The sequence below is a fragment of the Parasteatoda tepidariorum genome, chromosome 11 (assembly GCF_982258835.1).
Source record: "Parasteatoda tepidariorum strain Cologne lab strain chromosome 11, Ptep-v5.0, whole genome shotgun sequence".
NCBI classification, from domain to species: Eukaryota; Metazoa; Arthropoda; class Arachnida; order Araneae; family Theridiidae; genus Parasteatoda; species Parasteatoda tepidariorum.
Window position 1 is genome coordinate 69,584,157 of NC_141765.1, and position 20,283 is coordinate 69,604,439.

Here is a 20,283-nt window from a genome sequence, read left to right on the forward strand (position 1 = left end):
TGAAGATTAAAAACAAATGAGCCATTTTAAAGACTTAGTTAAATTTTGATAAAATAACTTCCAGACTTCTAGTATGAAAGGAAACTGTAAATTTAAGGTAAACATTTCTTGCAACTTTATAAAAAAAAATTCTAACAAGTTTTTTAAAATTTTTAAGGTCTGTATTTTAGGGTTGATTTGCATATCTTAGGATTAGAGTAGCTAAACTGCCAAAGGCAAACTTAATTCCTTGAAAAGGAGAGTAATCTCTGGAAGTGACAAAAAACTCATTTATTTTCCAAAAAGAAATTGAAAAAATTGCATTAATAAAAATCTGAATCCATATTTTAAATTCATTTTTTTATATTTATGTAATAGGATATTAATCTATGGTAAAAATTCATTATTTCAACAAGGTTTTTCCAATTTACTTTTCTTACTGTCTCCATGTTAGCCTACGTGAGCACAATTTCCTTATTTTTTTAATAACTAATTAATATTTTCGAGTAATTTTTGTTTCACTTTATTTGTTATAACTATTCTGGAAAACTTAGTTCTTTTTTTTAAAGCTTTATGATAGTAAGTATTTTTAAAACTTATTTGACGTTATTGTAATAGTTTTGAGCGATTTTTTAAAAAATACTTACAACTTTAACATATGTAATTACATTCAATGGAATTTATCATCGAATAAATTGAAGAAAAAAATGTTAAGTAGTAACATTTAAAAAAAAAGGGAAACTTCACTTACGTAATTATTTACTGTAGGTTAAAATGCAAGAAATTGAATTTCTTACATTTACATTGTAAAACACACTATCTTTAATGGATAAAATATTGTATTTTCTATAAAAACTTAAGACTTATAAAAATCAAAACACTATAATATCAGAACAACACACTTTGGCTTAATACGGAAACACGTGCAAACTAAGTAGAAAAATAATAAATAATGACGCGAATCATTTCTGTGAAAAATTTGCCACTAGGTTAATAAAAGTCATGTTTTGTAATAATTGCGTTTAAAGTAAAGTTAAGTTTTTAACAACATGTTTAATTTTGCAGTAATTTCTAATTATAAAAAATGGTTTCAGAATGGCTTGTGATAAATACGTAAAATAAATGTACATTGTTTGTAAATGTTATAAAAAAAATCGAAAATTTTCAGCGGTTATAATTTTTTACTCAATGATCTACCCAAAAACCAGCAACAGCGATTATAAGTACTTTAATTATCCGAAATCGGAAGAAAATATAACCATCATCAATGTTAATTTCTATAAGATGTTTTTTTTTTCCCTCCAAAAATGTTCATTTTATGCATGTTGATGTCTAAAATAAATAATAAAGTAGCAACTAGAGAATAAATATTTTTGTGTAAACTAAACAGATTTTTTGACTTTTTTAGAAAAAAAAAAGGGGGGGGGGGAACAACAAAACTTTGATTAAGTTTAAACTGCAGAGGTTTCTGTACAACTTTCGCAATTTTTTCTGTTCAACTTTTCAACCTTGAACAACTTTTACAAGAAAAATGTGTTAATAATTTATAAAGAATTGTTCCAATAATGTATGTAGTGAGAGAATATGGGTAATACAAGCATTTTCGTTTAGAAAAAAATAAAAATATTCTCGAAAAAAAAAACACGCTGTCAAATTAGTTTTTTTTTTTTTAAGTTACCACTTTTTTATACTTGAACTTGTTACTGTACTATAGGTATCCTATTTAAAAATCTTAAAACCATTTCATTTTGTCAGGAACAGGGTGCAGTGGATATCTTAGCATTTTCACGAATTTTATTTATCGATCATATCAGTTTATTTAAAATAAGTAATAATAACATTAATCGATTCTCGTAAGAAATGTTGTTTTTCAATGGATAGCTAATTATGTCTCATGCATTCAGAACTTACATATTTTACTTTTTAATTGTCGGAAAGTTAAATCCATGCACACTGTAAAAAAAAAAAATTAATTTTACGGAAAAAGAAACTGTCAGCTAGTGAGCCAATATTAAAACAGTTTATCAGTTTATTTAAAAAAAAAAAAATAGTGTTATTTAAAAACAGACGTCTGTTTTTTAAACAGATGAGTACTATTATTTTAATAGACAAAATCTGCGATTTGAACAAAAAACTGTATAATGTAACCATGTCAGCGTTGTGGTCGGGATGAGTTTATTTAATAAATGCTAATTAATTGCGTTTTGTTCAAACGTTTCAATTTTATTAAAAAAAATCTAATAACTATAGATGGTAAACATTCCTTTTACACTTTACCTTTATTAAATCTGAAGAAAATGAAATTGTGATTTATCTGAAATGTTGGTTATCAATAATTAATTGCAAATTATATTTTTAGATACAATATACTACACAATATACTACACTTTTATGTTTCAACTATGATTTATCAAATATATTGTTATTCACTAATAAGAAGTTCTGAACCAATATATATATATATATATATATATATATATATATATATATATATATATATATATATATATATATATATATATATATATATATATATATATATATATATATATATATATATATATATATATATAATTTTATGAAAATTTTTAAACTTCTAAGACTAGAATTCTTTTTCCTAATCATCGAAAATAATACCAATTAACAAAGCTCTACCATTTATGTAATATGCAACATTTATTTTTTACAAACCAATATTAGAATTTGGTATCGAATATATGATTGGTTGGTTGGTTGATTAAAGTTTATTGGCACAAGAGCCAGACATGGCTATACTGCGCCAGCCACTAGGTTAAAAAATATACTTTCTTTTTAAAGCAGAGAGTATAGTCCTATTTTTTTAACAAACGTAATAAGATCGAATATACGAATGGAAATTATTTAAAACAAGGATGTACAATCTATACCTCTCAGGTTATGAGGTAAAGTGACTTTTGACGATTTTCGATATGATTTATAACACCCTAGAATCAACACAGCATCTAATTAACACAGGAACAGCTAATTAAACAGGGATCGCGATGCGAGATATCAGAGCTATCAGTACTTAGGCTCCTTCTTCAACTGTCAACTCCTCCTTTCGAGGCAGCCCTGGCCCGAACCACATAACAGTGGAGACATTTGACTGTTAACATACCAACTCTTGAAAATTTGCTGCTAAACTGTTCAAAAATGCACTTTCCAAGTCGGTGCTCCCATTCACAAGTTATTAGCGAACATACATCTAGACAGACATTCGCTTTTATAAATATAAAGTCTACGTTACGCATCCCAGGGAATGCAAAAAAGAAGTCATGACATGATGCATCCCCAGGAATGCATAAGAAAAGCTATATTGCATCCCTTGGGAAGCATAGGAAAAGGCGGTTCAACCATATTAGATTAGTACAGGTACCTTTCATCATAAAACCATGCAAATGTATAGCAACCATTAAAAGCTGCTAAATTGAATCCCGTTCAAATTAAAACATAGTATCGTGTAATCCAATTTTATCTGGATTATTTTGCACGATAATGTAGTTCAACATGCTATTTAGATTGCAGAAAGTTTGACTGATATTATAGTTCAAAATTGATTCTGAGATTTCTTACAGTAATGTGAAGTGATAAAAATTTATCGAAAAGCAATTTAAATGTACTTACCGTTGTTTTGCACGTAAAGTACACTCTCGGTCAAGTTTGCGGTGTCTTTTAATTAGAATTTTAACGAATGCTATTTATTCAGTCAGAGTTCTTTTTTTCCCCTTCATTTTAACACTTAGATACTTTTAATTTTCAAGATCGAATAATAAAAATTCAACAATTTCACACATACTCAGTCGTGCCTGAAAGCATCTTTAAACATAATGATTTTTTGAAGTATTTGTACGCCATATTCCACGTCACAAGAAATTTTTGGCTTTGCAAGAATTTGGAAAGCGAAATAGAATAATCACAACTGAAACCGCTAAAAATACAGATTACTGTTTCGGTACAGTATACAAGTATCATAATCAATGCCATCCACCGAAGGGCGAACTGGTTATGTTTTCCTTTTTTACATATTAATTTCTTTAAAAAAGCATTGGTAAAATCTTAAATTCCTTTACAGAGCAAGCTCCATATTATATTTTAGCATTAATGATACCTAATGTAACACAATAATGGTGCCAAAAAATACTCAATCCTTATTAAAGAAAATATTATGAAAAAAGTGTTATTCAAAACAGTATTATTATATAGTATTTTTTATTATTATAATTAAATAATTCATTTATGTTTTAATTTTGGTCCGATTTCATTTTATATACTAAAAACTTATTTAAATGCTAACTAATTTGTGACAAATTAATAATAAGAAGAAAATATTTATGAGTCATTTTTAATAGGCTTTAGAACTTAAGTTTAATTTTTAAAATAAATAATGATTTTTTTTATAATTAAATTATTTGTGGTACAAAAAATTAAGACAGCATTTTTTAAAACTAAAATGAACTCATTTTGATTTAGCAGCTTGTATGTATTTATACTCAATAATTTAATTAACAAGATTCAAACATCAACACCCGAGGAAATTTCTTCAACAAATCCGTTCAAATATTGGCTTTTGCTGATTATTTCGATATTATCTCTAGAACGCAGACAGCACTGACACAATCCTTTTTATGTCTGGAGAAGGAGGCCATTAAGATGGGATTAAGAATCAATGAAAATAAAACTAAATATATGCCATGCACAAAAGCTGGCTATGAAGAAACACAGTTTGAAATTGGAGCTTACAAATTCGAAGCCGTTGATAGCTTTACCTATTTTGGGTCTAAGATTAACAACAAAAACGACACTACACAAGAAATACACACGAGAATCGCGATGGCCAATAAGTGTTTTTATGGTCTAAGAAAATATCTTAAGTCAAGCCTAATAAAAAGAAAAACAAAAGTGTTACTCTATAAATGTCTTATACGATCAGTGCTAACATACGCATCTGAGACCTGGACAATGACCCGTGGAGATGAAAATATGATAGTTAGATTTGAGAGAAAAATACTGTGTAGCATTTTTGGTGGAATAAGTGAAAACGGTACCTGGTTTAGAAGATCAAACACGGAACTTTGCAAAGCATATAAGGAACCTGATGTCATTAAATTCATCAAAATTCAAAGGATTAAATGGGCAGGCCACATTGTGAGAATGGAGGGTAGCAGGACAACCAAAAAAGTTTTCAGTGCCAGGCCAACAGGTACAAGAAAAAGAGGACGACCAAACCTAAGATTTTTAGACTGCCTTGAAAAGGACTTGCAAGTTTTAAAGATAATAAGCTGGTGTACCTTGGCTAAAGGAAGAATGTCTTGGCATAGGCTTGTTGAGAAGGCCAGGACCCATCCTGGGCTGTAGTGCCAATGAGAAGAAGAATTTAATTAATAAGACCTTTAGTTAAGAGAAAAAACTGAAAACAGCGCCGGCCGGGTTGTGAAATTTCTTAACAAAGATGTCAGAATTTCTTTTTTCACTGAACTTCCAATAACTGTTAAAATTATTCTGTACAACGAAATTTTATCTCGAAAATTATTACTATTTTAGACTCGAAAATTTTGTCATGAAATAAGATATTAACTTAATATTAAACAAATACTTGACAATATGCTAGAATTTTTAGAAATATCTTAAATTATCATTTTTAAAAAAATTAATTCAAAAAATCATTGAAATATAAATCCACCATTCGAAACTGAAGTATGTTTTTCGGCTACTGTAGGGAATCTGTAAGAGCTTGTTTACTGCCACAATCGCAAAGTTGCATTAGAAAAAAAAAATTAATACTCTTTATTCATTCCCGATTTTTGAAGTTTTAGTTATGTTTGTTATTAAAACTAATGTTTTGCGATGATTCGTTTAATGAAAGAAACTTGTAATAGAGAATGAAATTCTTCTTTATGACTTATGTAAGTTATTGCTTTTTGAATTATCCAATCTACTGTTGTGTTCAAATATTTTAGAAAGAAAAAAAAATCATTCTTTTTCAATCTTCTTAATCCATACCCTTATATTCCTTATTAAGGTACATTTAAGAAATCATTATTCTTAAATATCATTTACCTCTTTCAGTTGAATTTCAATTTTTTGATAACTTGTAAGTAGTCTAAAAGTTTCAATACGGTTCCTACAAATGAATAAATATACTATTGAAATTATGTAAGTGTATGTTCTCTGTCATCTGCGAACCCAACACTGGAAAAAGCTATTACTCTGCATTTACTTTGTAGTTATCATAAAGTATTATCTTTGCTAATTGAATTTTCATTTTAGAAGTGGTTAGTGAATATCAATATATGTAGAGGAGAGAAGGTTAACATTTCTTACAAATTTGTCAAAAAAAAACTTTTTACATTTAATTTTTAATTGCGAAGTATTTTTTAACAATAATTTGGACGTTTTACTTCATCATGGCTTATATTAGGACTTAAAAAGTTGTTTAGTTTTATTTCCATAATATTTATTTTTAAATAGAGAATTTTTTTATCCACACTAACCCCACTATACAAGCTATAGGGCTTATGTGGACAATTTTGATAACTTGGTAAATAGTCATTTATTACTACTCAGAAAGGTATATATAAATCGCAAATGAAATTAATTTCAATCTAATCCTTACCGGAGAATAAATATTGACAAATATTATTTTGTAATAGAACATTTCCCTATACATAGAAAAGCATTTTAAACACAAATAAATGCATTTGAAAACCATAATTCAATTTGGTTCATTTGATTAATATTTTGAATTTTTTTTATATTTTATTTAAAAAAATTTTAAAAGTACATTTTAAATGTGTATTGAGATGAAATCCCTGTAATTCTACCTAATATCGGCGATAGAAGTTTGGCAAGTTATTATTCTCTAGATATTTGAGAAATTCTTTTTCCCTGGAAAAATAAGATATTCAAGATTAAAAGAGCTATATCCCACTTTTTTTCTTAAGAATTGAACATTATTATAATCACCAGGACTTTAATCGACTTCCACTCTACCAATCTATTGCACAACACTGCTTTTTAATTTAAAATAAATATATAAATAAAAATCTTTACTCGCACAAAATCATTAACTGTTATTGAGTTAGTGTTGTCAAGAAATTTCAATTTATTTATATTGATCTGATATCATTGAGATTTAAAAATGAAAAAAAAAAAGACTTAAATTGCTAATTAATAAATGAAAAAATCCACTTAAAGCATGTCTACACTAGCTTCACGAAGACATATGTTTGCTTATGTCTATTACTAATTAATTTAAACGATGCAGAGAAAAAGTTAATATTGAAATAGGTAAAAAACAGTAATTTTTATTACATGTAATCACCTTCTACTGAAACTCTGAAAATAAAATATGTTAATAAAAGAGTAAGGGGGAAATGTGAAAGTTACTTTTTCACTTTAAAAACCTTTTACAAATTTCTGCTAAAGTATTCACAATGTGATTATGGAACTGCACATGGAAGTGTACGTCAGTGTTTCCAATTTATAATATCTCGCAAAGGAGATTTGACCAATGATTAAAAGGTTTTTCAAAATATCCACTTTATCCAAATGTCTACACTAGTCCTCCCTCTCCCCTATTTTAACGAACATATTTACTTTTACTCCACAATTAGCTTTCAATGATTTTAATCATTGCTTTGCTAAAACTTCGACAATGATTCTCCAGATTTTGTTATCGTTTTTATTTTTTTTTCCATTCAAAATTTAATTTGAGAGTTGTAATAAGTAGACGCTTATGATTTTCTTTTTGACAAAGAAAAGAATGAACAAAAAAAGATTATGATTAGACGAATTGATTCTAAAAATTTGTTTATGGAAGTTAATTCAATAATAGATAAATAAATTTCTCAGAAACAGTATTTCACTTCTTAGCTCTTTCAGCAAAACTTACAAATCACAAATGTGGCTTCCTATACATAACTATGATTAAAAATTTCGATAAATACCATTTTTCAGGCCTGATCCTCTGGATCGAGACTTTTTTCCGTTATTCATATGCACAGTACTGTACCTAATAATTTTTTTTTCTAATAATTTTATGCTAGAAAAAAGAATTCTATATTTTTCAAACAAATCTTATTGCTATTTATTAATTATATGACCATTTTAGTATGTGGTAGGCTGCCTGGATTAAGGCTTTTATTCAATATGGTATTGATTCAATTTATTTTTCACAATCTATTTTATACTTAAAAAAGTGCAAATTAAAATACTCCATCTATATATTTGCTATCAATACTTAACTTTTCCTTTCCAGAAAATGATTATTTTTAACGAATATTGTTCAGTACATCAGTTACACAACTGGAAATTTTGTCTTAATATCACACTGCATAAACATTTCGGTTCTGTTATAAAAAATACAGATATTCTCTGAACGTGTATAAGAATCCTTTAAAAATAATGTATGACTTTTAAAGGTATTATTTCCAAGCATATATTATTTTAAAATTGAAACTTCAAACTATTCGAGTAATATGACATAATTTTGTTGATTCTAAAAGGGTTGCAGGGGCGGAAACAAAATTTTTAAGGGAGTTCACGTATCTTGTGTAGTAGCATGATGGAAATTAAGATTTGGATCTGGCGAGCGGAAAAACGCGATTGGAACGCGACTCCCTTAAAATCGATTTAATTCCCTTTAGCAAAACTTTTTTTTCCTTCTGCTCTTTACGTCGTTTTGCGAGGGATCTGTTGTCCTTTATATGCAGTTTTTATAACTTTTGCGACTTTTTAACAGTTATTCATGACTGTTAGGTTAAGTTTTGTTGATCTTTAGTTTGAAATTTTTTAGAAGGCTGTTTTTCGAAGTCTTCGTCGTCACTCGAAATAACGCTTTTTTTGCGAATAATATACTATTATCAAAACTTGCTAGTTTCTAAAAGTTATTCATGACTGTTAGGTTAAGTTTTGCCAATCTTTAGCCAGCGCCCACTATGCTAAATTTGAAAATGGCGCAAAACTTCAATATGAAGGAAAGCCACTATTTAGTGTAAGCGAAAAGTGTCTGTGATTTAGTGTTTTTTTAATATTTACAAAGCTGCTTTAACCCTTCAAGATCTAAACTCATAAATTGGCAAAGAGTGAGAATTATTCATTACTATTAATAATTTTTTTCTAAATGGGAAAATCTCGCCAAATTAGTGATTTTTAAAAAATTAATAACTTTTAAAATATTTGAGTTAAAAGTTCTTTTCTAAAAGTTCCGTTCGAAAAGCCAGATAATTTTCTACGGCAAGATGTTTTGATATGTATAGTTCAAAATTAAAGCTTCGTCTCAAGCGAAAAAGCACTGGACTTTTTTATTTTCCTTGGTGTAAAAGCTTCCAAAAAACACTGTTACTGTTTTCTCTATGATAAAAAAATCTTACCAAATTGGCGATTTTTTGAAATGTTTAGTATTTTTTTTTTTGCTTAAAAATAATTAAACTATTTGTTCGTACTTTGGTATATTCTTTTCATCAGGATAGTAATATAAATAATTTAAAATTAAGCTTTACTTTGAACCGAAGGTCCTCAAACAGTGACTTTTTAATTTTCTTTTGTTAAAGGACTTTAATAAACATCCTTAATAGTGTTTTCGAAGGTCTTTCGGCAAGGAAAATAAATACCCTCAGTTTATGTGTTTTACACTTAAGGCAATATTTTAGTTTTAAACTGTATATAACACGGTAGTATTTTGGCTTTAAAAAGGAAATATAACTGAAATATTTTTAAAGAAATTAAAACTTTGTTACAGCAATTCATTTTATTTGGATTAGATTGCCAAGAGCACCTAGATCTTCCACCTAGATAAAAATTATCAAATTCAAGGAATTACTCTCAATTTTCATAAAATTTTTTGTGTTCAGATAATGCAGCTTTGGAGTAACTTTTTTTAATTTATTAAAAAAATAGATCATAGATGCTTTTCTTTTTCACAAAAATATAGCATTTCTTCCTATTGACGTTTTGGACCATTTTTAAAATTTGCTTAGAGGGCGCTAACTTAAGATAGGCAAAACTTAAACTAACAGTTAGCTTCTAACTCAAAGCATAGTTAAACTAAGCTTTTAACTCAATGCAAAGCTATAAATATTATTACTATTTCAAAATATTATTACTATCTTGCCGTAAAGAATTATCCGGAATTTAAGTAACTAAAAAGAGCTTGAATAATGGAAATATTTAAAAAGCTCGGCGTTGGAATAACTTTTCAAATAATGAAAATGAGAGTTAAAATGCTTTTTGCAATGGCTTTTATTCATATTGAAATTCTACACATCATTTTTCATAATTTACATAGAGAATACAAAATTTTAAAGATGTAAAAAACTAACCTATAACATTCTCAAATAATTGTTGCGAACTCACAACAACAAGAGCATATCATTCGCTTAAAAGCGTATTCCATCATTCATTCGTATTTCATCATCTTCGAAGGAACTATTCCAAAATTTCTTCGAAGAATCCATATTATTATATTGGAAGCTTCAATGTTGAGTACTTGTAAAATTGACTAAATGTTTCTAAGCATTTTTGATATTTATCAATTGTTTGCGGATGAATAAAACAGAGGTAGTTATAATATTTCTTTTAATCAAATGTGGTTTAAGAAAAATTAAAGAAGAAAAAAAATTAGAGAAGAAAAAGTAAGAGAAGAAAAAAAATTATGATTCATTGGTAGTGATCTTTTCAACTACAAAAAAAAAGTTTAAATATTTTCATTTTTGTCTTTTTTAGTTTAGTAAATTTATTTTGTTTCATATTCTACTTTTTTACTGTTCACATAAATGTATGTACATGTTTTTCTTATGCTTCTGCACAGCTGCATGATAATTCATTTAGAAAATAATTAATATCCATATATAATTGCAAATTATGATTTAAATTCAAGAAAATATTTAATTGAAAAACAATTTTAGAAATTAAATTAATTTTGCTGTTAATCCAAATAACTATTGCGACAAATATTCAAAATGTATCAACTATATAATCACATATTATATGAGCATGATACTTTCCACTATTTTTGACTATTTTTCTAAATTATACTGAATACATTAAAAGAACTATAAGTTTTGGTAAACGAAATGTCACTGGTGTTTGATCTTTTGTGTGTTATAAATCGTGAATATGCTACCTAAAGTGATAAGTCAATAATTGCAAAAAATGAGATAATATGCTTTAATTGTTGTTATCTTTTTAGGGTAAAAAACTTCTAGTCAATGTCTAATTAATATTGGATAAATAAAACCAGTAGAATGTAAATAAAATAATAATGAAAAATTACGCTACATTAAATTTACATAACATGACTTTGAAACATAATTTCACTCAAGTATTACACATTAAACTTGGTCATTTTTGGCAACATGTTCACGATATTTTAATATTTATTTCAAAATGCTCCTTAGTACTTAGAATTAAACTTAGACTTGAAAGTTGCAATTAAAGTTGAGTTGAAGTTGCATTTGAAATAAGATTCTATACATTTTTTTAATGAACAAAACATTTTTTTTACAAGAATGAGATATTTATGAATTTCCGATCCGAAAATACAATATTAAATGTGTTATGAATACCAGAGCAAATATTAAAAACGCTGCCATTCGTAAAGAATTTAGAAAATTCATAGTGTGCTCCACTAGCCCCGTTTTTTAGATAACACCCTTAGTAGACTGCACCAACAAGCGAGTTCCGAGAACAAAAAGATTTAACTGTTATGAAACAATTAACTTATGAAGTTTCGAAATGTGTTGTACACCTTTTCTATTAATGTGTCAAAACTAATAGTAAACTCCATGAGAAACATCTAGTGAATATGACGGAACGTATTTCTACAAAGATCCCTGAAATTCGTGATTAATCTTCGATTTTAGGACACTACTGTGGTTGACACTAATGAAATTACTGGATTATAAAACCAGCCGCTTTGATAAAATCACTTCAACTAGATCAGAATAATTACATTATCAAAAACCCTTTCATTAAATCATTATCGTCGTAATTCAAGCTTTTGGACGACACATAGTTTAAAAATGGATAAAAATTATATTTGTGTAAATATTTAGAATACTTTTCTTCTCAAATTTTGAAAGCAGCGAATTCTAGTTTACCACCCAAAACAAAAGGAATTCTTGAAGGAACGGAATGGTTAGATTTAAAACAGGGAGAAATATTGTAAAAGGTGAATTTTGAAATAAGAAATGTTATTCGATGTCAATAATCATCAATTACTTACTAACATTCACAGCTACGAAAGAATAAAAGCGAAAAGAAATTTGAACATACCAAAAAATGGGATATAAATGTATTAATTTAGTGTAACCTTGAAATTTAATGTGGCTACAATGTTGGGCTGTACTATTATTTACAAACGTTTAGAAAACCAACGATTATTAATACCTAACTAATACTAATACGGTTAAAACTTAGTTTAATACGAATATTCTTCGGTAACTCCTTCCTATTATTAATTTTAAAAAAATTTTCTTAGTTTTTTTTAAAATTTATTTATGCATTTATTAATTTTAATATTTTAATTGTGTTTTAACAATTAATGAAATCAAATTTTTACAGCATAAAATATGCGAAAAAAGCTTTATAATATATATATATATATATATCCCTCGTGGTTACTGTTACTTACCTTACTGTTAGGGAAAATCTTGCAAAAAATCCGAAAATGTCTCGATTTAGGGAAAGGAGGGAAATCTTAGAAATTACTATTGGTTTATTAAATAGGTCGCGCGATTCCCACAAAGAGTAAAGGGGAAAATATCTTTACTTTTAATTAATGCATACTTGAGCCAAAAATAGATTTAAGGACAGGATGTGAATTTAAAAGGGTGAGAAAGTGTTTCGATTAGAAAAGAAAAGGATTTGCAGAAAAGGAATAACATAAAAAGATTAATTGAATATTTTTATGTTACATATGTGAAAAAGGATAAAGAGAATTTTTAAAGGAGTTGAAAAAATTATTAAAATTTTTCTTTGAAAATACTCACTAATTTTAAAAAATAAAATTTTTAAAAAATTGGAAAGTAAAATAAGGAAAGATTGAATCTCGTCATCAGCTTACACGATTCGAAAAATAGTGCTTTCTAATATTGTATTAATATAGCCAAAGCAAAACATATCAATACTATAGTGTGAGGGGCAACGGAAATATAACTAATTAAGCAAAAAATGTAAATAAAAATAAAAAGTGCAAAATAAAACAATCAAGCTAAAAGAGAAAATAAAAATTCAAGAAAATATAGAACAAAACTCAAAATGTAATATATAAAGCTAGAAGGGAATTCAAATGTACTTACACTTACAGACATTTCTCAAAAATGATTTTAAATGTTTTTGAAGCAAGTTTGACAAATTACAAAATATGAATACAGAAGCGTAAATAGAGGACGAAGGGAATCAACTAATGGCGCGTTCTTACTGGAGTACAGAAGCACGTTTGGTTTGCTAAGTACCTTGGGCTAGCCCGACTCTGGATGTGCGCAAAGTAATAATATTATACTGGATAATTTGAAGTTTACAGTTAATAAGGTTGAATAAGGTTATAATTTGAACATTTATAGCCGTAAACTTAAATTTAGGTCAGTTGTGCAACGACGTTCATAAAATAAGATTAATTTGGTTAAATTTTAATAATAAAATTTTAATATTAATAAAGTTGAATTTAGAGAAATTATTAAAATTTGATAAAAAGGAAAATTACAAAAAAAAAATTTTTTTTTAATTCTTTACTAAATATTAGAAAATTTTTAGATACGGATTTTCCCGAACTGAATTTGCACATGGAAAAAATATAAATTTAGTTCACAAAGAAGTTTTTAACTATAACATACACTTAACTCATCGATTTTATCTAGAATTTAATTACATTAGTTGGGTATCCTATGTTTTTTATTAAATTTTGAAGGAGTTCGTTTATTTGTTTTTCGACGAAAAGAAAAAAAAAAACATTGCTGAAAATTCTTTTATACTACAAATTCTTTTACGAATTCATTAAAAATTCTTTACACTTATAACAAAGTCTTTTTCACTACAAATTCATTTGATTGAAAATGGTATTTAAATAAATGTTTTTAGTAATATTAGAATTCTATGTATTTAGTTTATTTATATTAAATTTAAAATCATTTCTTTTATCGCTTAAACCAGTGTTTCCCAAAGTGTGGTACGCATACCCCCAGGGGTACGAGAACAGTTTAGCGGGGATACGCGTTCTTATGCGAAATATCTTGCAAGAAAAGAAAATTTCAAAGAATTTTATTTAAAAATAAACCTAGCCATGAAAATTTACGATTACGTATTTTTCTGTTGGCTATTTTTTGCAGAGTTAACAGTTAATAATTAGTAGTGTCAAAAGCCAGTTGTGATTTTCAACTTTGTGTAATTTTTTTTATAGTAAAAGTTTGTAATAAATTCTACTTATTTTGATAATTTTTATAAAATATAATTTTTATCCTTCTTGAAAAATAAACATGAGGAGTGTACTTTAACATCATTCAGGCTGCAAATGCAAAATACGTATCTAGTTTTAACAGAAAAGGTTGTGAAATATATTTTGCCTTTTCCAACTTCATATTTATGAAGTTGGAAAATTATGTCACAGCCAAAACAATATCATCCCTCTCACTGATGCAAATAAATTTAATAACAAAACTTTATACCAAAAAATAAAAATAAGCATATTTTTAAAAAAATACTTTAATTTTTTATTAGTGGTACACAGCGTTACGAAAAATTTAGAAGGGGTACACAAAAGTCATAAGTTTGGGAAACACTGGCTTAAACCAACAATACAGATATTTTTTTCTTTTTTAATTCATAAATCCAAAAAATCAAAATTAATATTACCCTCACGATCACGAAGCAAGATTAATTCCTCGGGTTAAATATTATTTAAAAAAATTGTATAATTCTGAAAATTAACTATAATTAAATCGTCAATAAATCTAAAAACAAATTTAAAATCAAAAGTATAAATTTGTTGCTATTATTTTATTCGCTAATACGAAAAAAGAATTTAAAATTAAATAAATTTAAAACGAAATTTTTTTTATTGATTTCAGATTTAGTTTAATGACTAAGAAACAATAAATTTTATTTCTGAAATTTTTGGAATATTTTTTCGTAAATTGATTTTCCATTTTATCACTAATATTTCAATAAAATAAGTCTCATTATTTTAATTTCAGCTATTGCCTCTCATAACTCCATATTATCTTCACAAAAGACGAAATAGAGTTTAAAGAATTTGTTATTAAGCTCTTATATTACTTTTAAACTTGCTATTATGAACATGTTTCCAGTAAAATTTAAATGCAAGGAAGGATTAAATGTAGAAAAGAAAGTGAAATTGCATTTCACGTTAATTCAAAACATGGCGGCGTAATCATGAATGAAATGTCCTTATTACATGAAGTGTGATTTTGTTTATATTTAAAAACAATAGATGGCAGCACTAAAATCTTAATTTTACGAGATTAAAATTTTTATAAATGTTATTTTAATTACTCCTTTATTTTGTTTTATTTTCTCTTTTTTATTTCAGAAACCTTTTAATGTTTCTCCTGCAAACAAATTAATTGACACTTACTTAATTATTTTTTTTTAAAAATAAATCTAGAACTTAAACAGAACAAAATTTTCTTTGATATTTAATTTAAACGCAATTTAACTACTTAATATTTTAATTTTCAATTTACTAATAATTTTAGAATGAACTTAAAGTAATTATTTTTAAATTTAAATAATTTTGATGTAAATAATTTAAAATCTGTTTCGGAAATTTTCAGAGGGAAAATGTTTGAATGAGAATAACTCACTGAGACTCATTTCATCCCGGTGCACCCTGTTAACAGAAAAAAAAAAGAAAGAAAAAACAATTCATATTAATTTTTCTTTGAATCTTCGTTTTTCAGAAAAAAAATTATAAATGAATGATTTGCAGCATTTGAAGAAAATAATTAAATTTTAAATACTTGAAAATGCTTTAAAATTGCTCATAATCTAACATTCAAAAAATTTTGGCATTTAAATTTTTTAAATTTATTAATCATTTATTTAAAAATATTTTTATTTTAAAATATTTTCATTTTAATATATATTTATTTTAAAATATTCCACGCGGCACATTTTTGAAGTAGCATCCAGACCTTCAAGAGGTATCCCAGTTCCTTCCTGGGACTGGTGAAAGATAGTGGATTCGGGCACTGAAGGAAATGATAGCGAGGTCGAGAACCAATTGTCTATATATATATATATATATATATATATATATATATATATATATATATATATATATATATATATATATATATATATATATATATATATATATATATATATATATATATATATATATATATATATATATATATATATATATATATATATATATATATATATATATATATATACACACACAGTCGGACTTCTATGTAACGAACTTCCAAATAATGAAGTGAATTTTCTATTTAACGAACTTTTCTTTTAGATCCACTTTCCCTATTTCGCAAAATATTTCAGAACATTTTAAACTTGTTAACGCATTTTATGGGGGAAATAACCTTGAATTGAATTTCGAAGCCACTTATCATTTAGAGAAAGCAGTAAAATCACTTTCTCTCTTTGTTCGCATCTCAAACGAAAAACTCTAACATAAACGACAAAATTAACGGATTTTATCAGTAGCAATTAAACTTTAGAACGCATGTGGTAATGTATGTTTAAAATTACTTTTATAATAAATGCAGCTATAATTTTATGCATAAATTTATCTTTTTTCAGTTGAAAATGTATATAGCATGGTTGTGTAACACAGGATAATGTTTTGCTCTATTCTTGCTTTCCATGCAAATTTCTTTTATAATTAAGATTTATAAAATAAATAGTAGATACTACTTTACAATATAAAGGTGTATCCATTGCTATTTTAATTATTTCTTGTGTTTATGAATTTGAAACCTGTTTTGTGTCGTTTAAGTATTTCAAAAGAGGATTTTTTATTTAACGAATTTTCCATATATAACACGAACTTATTATCGGGATTTAGCGACTTCTTTAAATATATATATATATATATATATATATATAATATATATATATATATATAAATAAATAATACGATAACAAATAAACAAAGTTAAATAATCGTTCATTTTAACGATTAACATATTTACAAAATGTTCTTACATTAAATTATAAAAATTATAATAATTACATATTTTATAAACATAATATTTTTTTTTCAAATAATCAATTATTAAGAGGAAAAACTAAGATGCATGCTGGAGGTAGAGTAACTTATTTATTAAAAAAAAGGAAAAGAAAAAAAAGCTGAATGCGTGGTATAATTTTCTTCCTGTAATTTGTGATTTTTTTATGCTTTTATTAATTGAGAAATAAATACTGTTAGATATAGTGCCACACAATATAACTTAAACTTTTAAAGGAGATATTAATAAAAGTACTTAATTTAAAATAAAGAAAGTTTGATTTATATTACAAATTAGGGCACATTATACCTTAAATTAGGTGTCAATGTGCATCGAAGTTGGAAAGATAACTTTAATACAGTTAGTATATTATCAATTATTATTCTTTTGGTCGATAAATGTCTCTACTAATTTTAACTTCTAATCCTATCCAAGGCTCATTTGAATTAACTGAAACCTTTTTAATAAATGTTAATTAACTCAGGTTAAAGCATCCGAATTGTGTTGAGAAAGCTCCTAGATTGGAGTAGCTAACGGCTCCTCGATCCAATTCTGACAAAAATTATAATATTTTTGTTTTTAAATTTTCGATAGAGATTAAAGGGGTAACATGATTATAAATTTGGGAAATATCTAATATTTTTGAATTAATTTTTTTACAGATGCTTGAAAATATATTTTACACAGTGGTCATTACGTTGATGATGACAATTTCATAAGGTGTTACATGAATGCTAAGAACTGGCAAAGCTTTTTCATGTGTTATATTGATATTGATAATATGACGTATTCATATTAATTTAAGAATTTCTATAAAAGAAATTTACTATCTAATGAACAAAAGCTAATATATTTTCCAAAATAATAGTATAACAGTTTTATCAGCTTGAAAACTAACTCCAGACATTTTGCTAGATTTTTTTATTTGTTTGATAAATAGAATAATCAGACGAGTGTTCTTATTTTAGAAATTCTCTGGAAAATATGTTAAGGAAATGTTTGCTTTTTTTAATGAAAATTATTAGTTTTGAGATCGTTTAATCGTTTTGATCATTTAATAATAATTATTAATCATTATTACAATCTTATAACGCGTATCAATTAATGTTAATAACGCACGTAAGTTTCAAACGCAGATTAATTTTCATAAAAAAATAGTTTAAATAATAACCATACTTATTTCCACAAATTCAGTTTACTTTGTCTATTGTAATATTATCTAAAGCTTCCTAAAAAGAAAATTCAACCAAAGTTATAGAAAGGCAATTAAAAATTATCAAACCTTAATGTTACCGACTGGCGGCTTGTTTATTTTTCGACTCATTTCTTATTGTGTTTGCGTTGTACTTTTTTTTCGCCTATCTAAATCAAGGAATTTCTTTTAAAAAGTCTATAATCGAATCAAATGTTTTTTTGAAAATGGGCTAATTAAAAATGTTAACCGTCAAAGGGATAATTTTTATGGGCTAATTAAAATTATCCCTTTGACGCTGGAGGGACACCGGTGTCCCTTTCACATATTTCTTTTTCTGGCGCTATAATTACAAGCAGAAATATAAGTTGGTATTTTTTAATTATAAAAAGCAGTCTAATAGTTATTAAAAAATCTGTTAGATTATTGGAATTATATTTTAATAAAATATAAAATCCAATAAAAGCAGTTTGAAAAATAGAATTTTTTCATTCATATTCAGAAAGATTTCAATAATTGATTCTGTAAATTTTAAAAAAATTCAATGATGAATAACTGTTTCTCTTAGCTGTAAATAACTGCAAATTATTTTTAAAAATTATTTTTTAGAATTGAGCCGTGTTTAGAGGATTTTACTTTTAACGCAAAAAAAAAACACCGGTATTTCATGCTGTATTTCATAATCATAAATTATTAAAATGCTTTTTACATTTGTCTATATTTTTTTTCTAAAAAACTGTGTAATATATTAAAACAAATGTATTACTTATTTTAATATATTTTTATTTCAATATAGTTTTATTTTAAAATATTTTTATTTTAATATACATTACACGGCTTCCTTTTGATGTTGCGTTCACACAGCTCTAGCGTATCCCAATCCATCTCTAATGATGAATTGGCTATAATACACATTAATTATGACTAAAATGTGCATTAACATCTATTCATAGCTCAATGTGTATTATCATCAATTTATAACTAAGTGTGTAATATCATCAAATTATAACCATGCGAGAAAAAGACTTTTGAAATTGTGGTGGAAAACCAATAACAGAATTGTAATTATTTTTTTTAATTTGCTTTCGTGAATTTTGTGCAACCATTTTTATTACGTTGGTAGAAATAAAAGATTAAACCATTTTCACCAGAGGCATTTTTTAGTTACAGTACTGTGTTGATATGCTTTGCATTAACTGTCTTGCATTTATTCTGCTATATGAGGAGGACACAAACAGTTGAAATATTAATTTTAGTGTAAATGTTTAGAATAGCAGTTTTCAAATATGTTTGATTCAAATAATATGGTTTATAAATTGTATATATTTTAAAGCATTTAAAAAGCGTAACAGCTTTTATTTTCTTCAGATGAGGTTGATTGTCAAGTGAACTAGTTATAAAATTGGGGGTAGGGAATAAAACTCTGTTATTGAAAATTTACGAATTTAGCTATTTTGATATTGCAATTAATATTTTGCCAATGCTTAAAAAATTTAAATGTGTGCTCACAAATAAGAAGAATTAGTTGAAAATGAGACTGAAAGTTTTGGTGTCAAATCGATACTTTTTTGGGGGGAGAGAGGATGTGCAGTTACCTATTACTATTATTTCACATCTATATCATCACTTACTATTATATCACTTTCAAGCAGAATTGTTATTGCAATTGACGGCTGGAGATAGTCAACGGTAATAATTAATACACTGTTAGCAATTTTATATTTTAAATTAATTTTTTAATTAAATTGTGATATTAACAACGAAGCTAATAACTCATTATTCATAATATTTAATTAAATTTTAAAACATTATAGAAAAGTTCGTCCAATACACACATGCTCCAGTCAAATACTGTTTTCACACAAAAATTGTTTTTTTGCGGTA

The 20,283-nt window shown here is 26.2% G+C and overlaps 1 protein-coding gene across 2 annotated transcripts in view; it reads left to right on the forward strand.

The window, feature by feature from the left end:
- LOC107453665 (cytosolic purine 5'-nucleotidase) overlaps positions 1–20,283 on the forward strand; it is a 136,599-nt gene that overhangs the window by 3,443 nt on the left and 112,873 nt on the right. The window contains exon 1 of one of the 2 annotated variants that reach the window (XM_087154630.1): positions 16,581–16,707. The exons of the other annotated variant lie outside the window; for it this stretch is intronic. The gene's annotated coding sequence lies outside the window, so the exon portion shown is untranslated. Of the gene's footprint in view, positions 1–16,580; positions 16,708–20,283 lie in introns of those variants that run through there. 2 annotated transcript variants of the gene reach the window in all.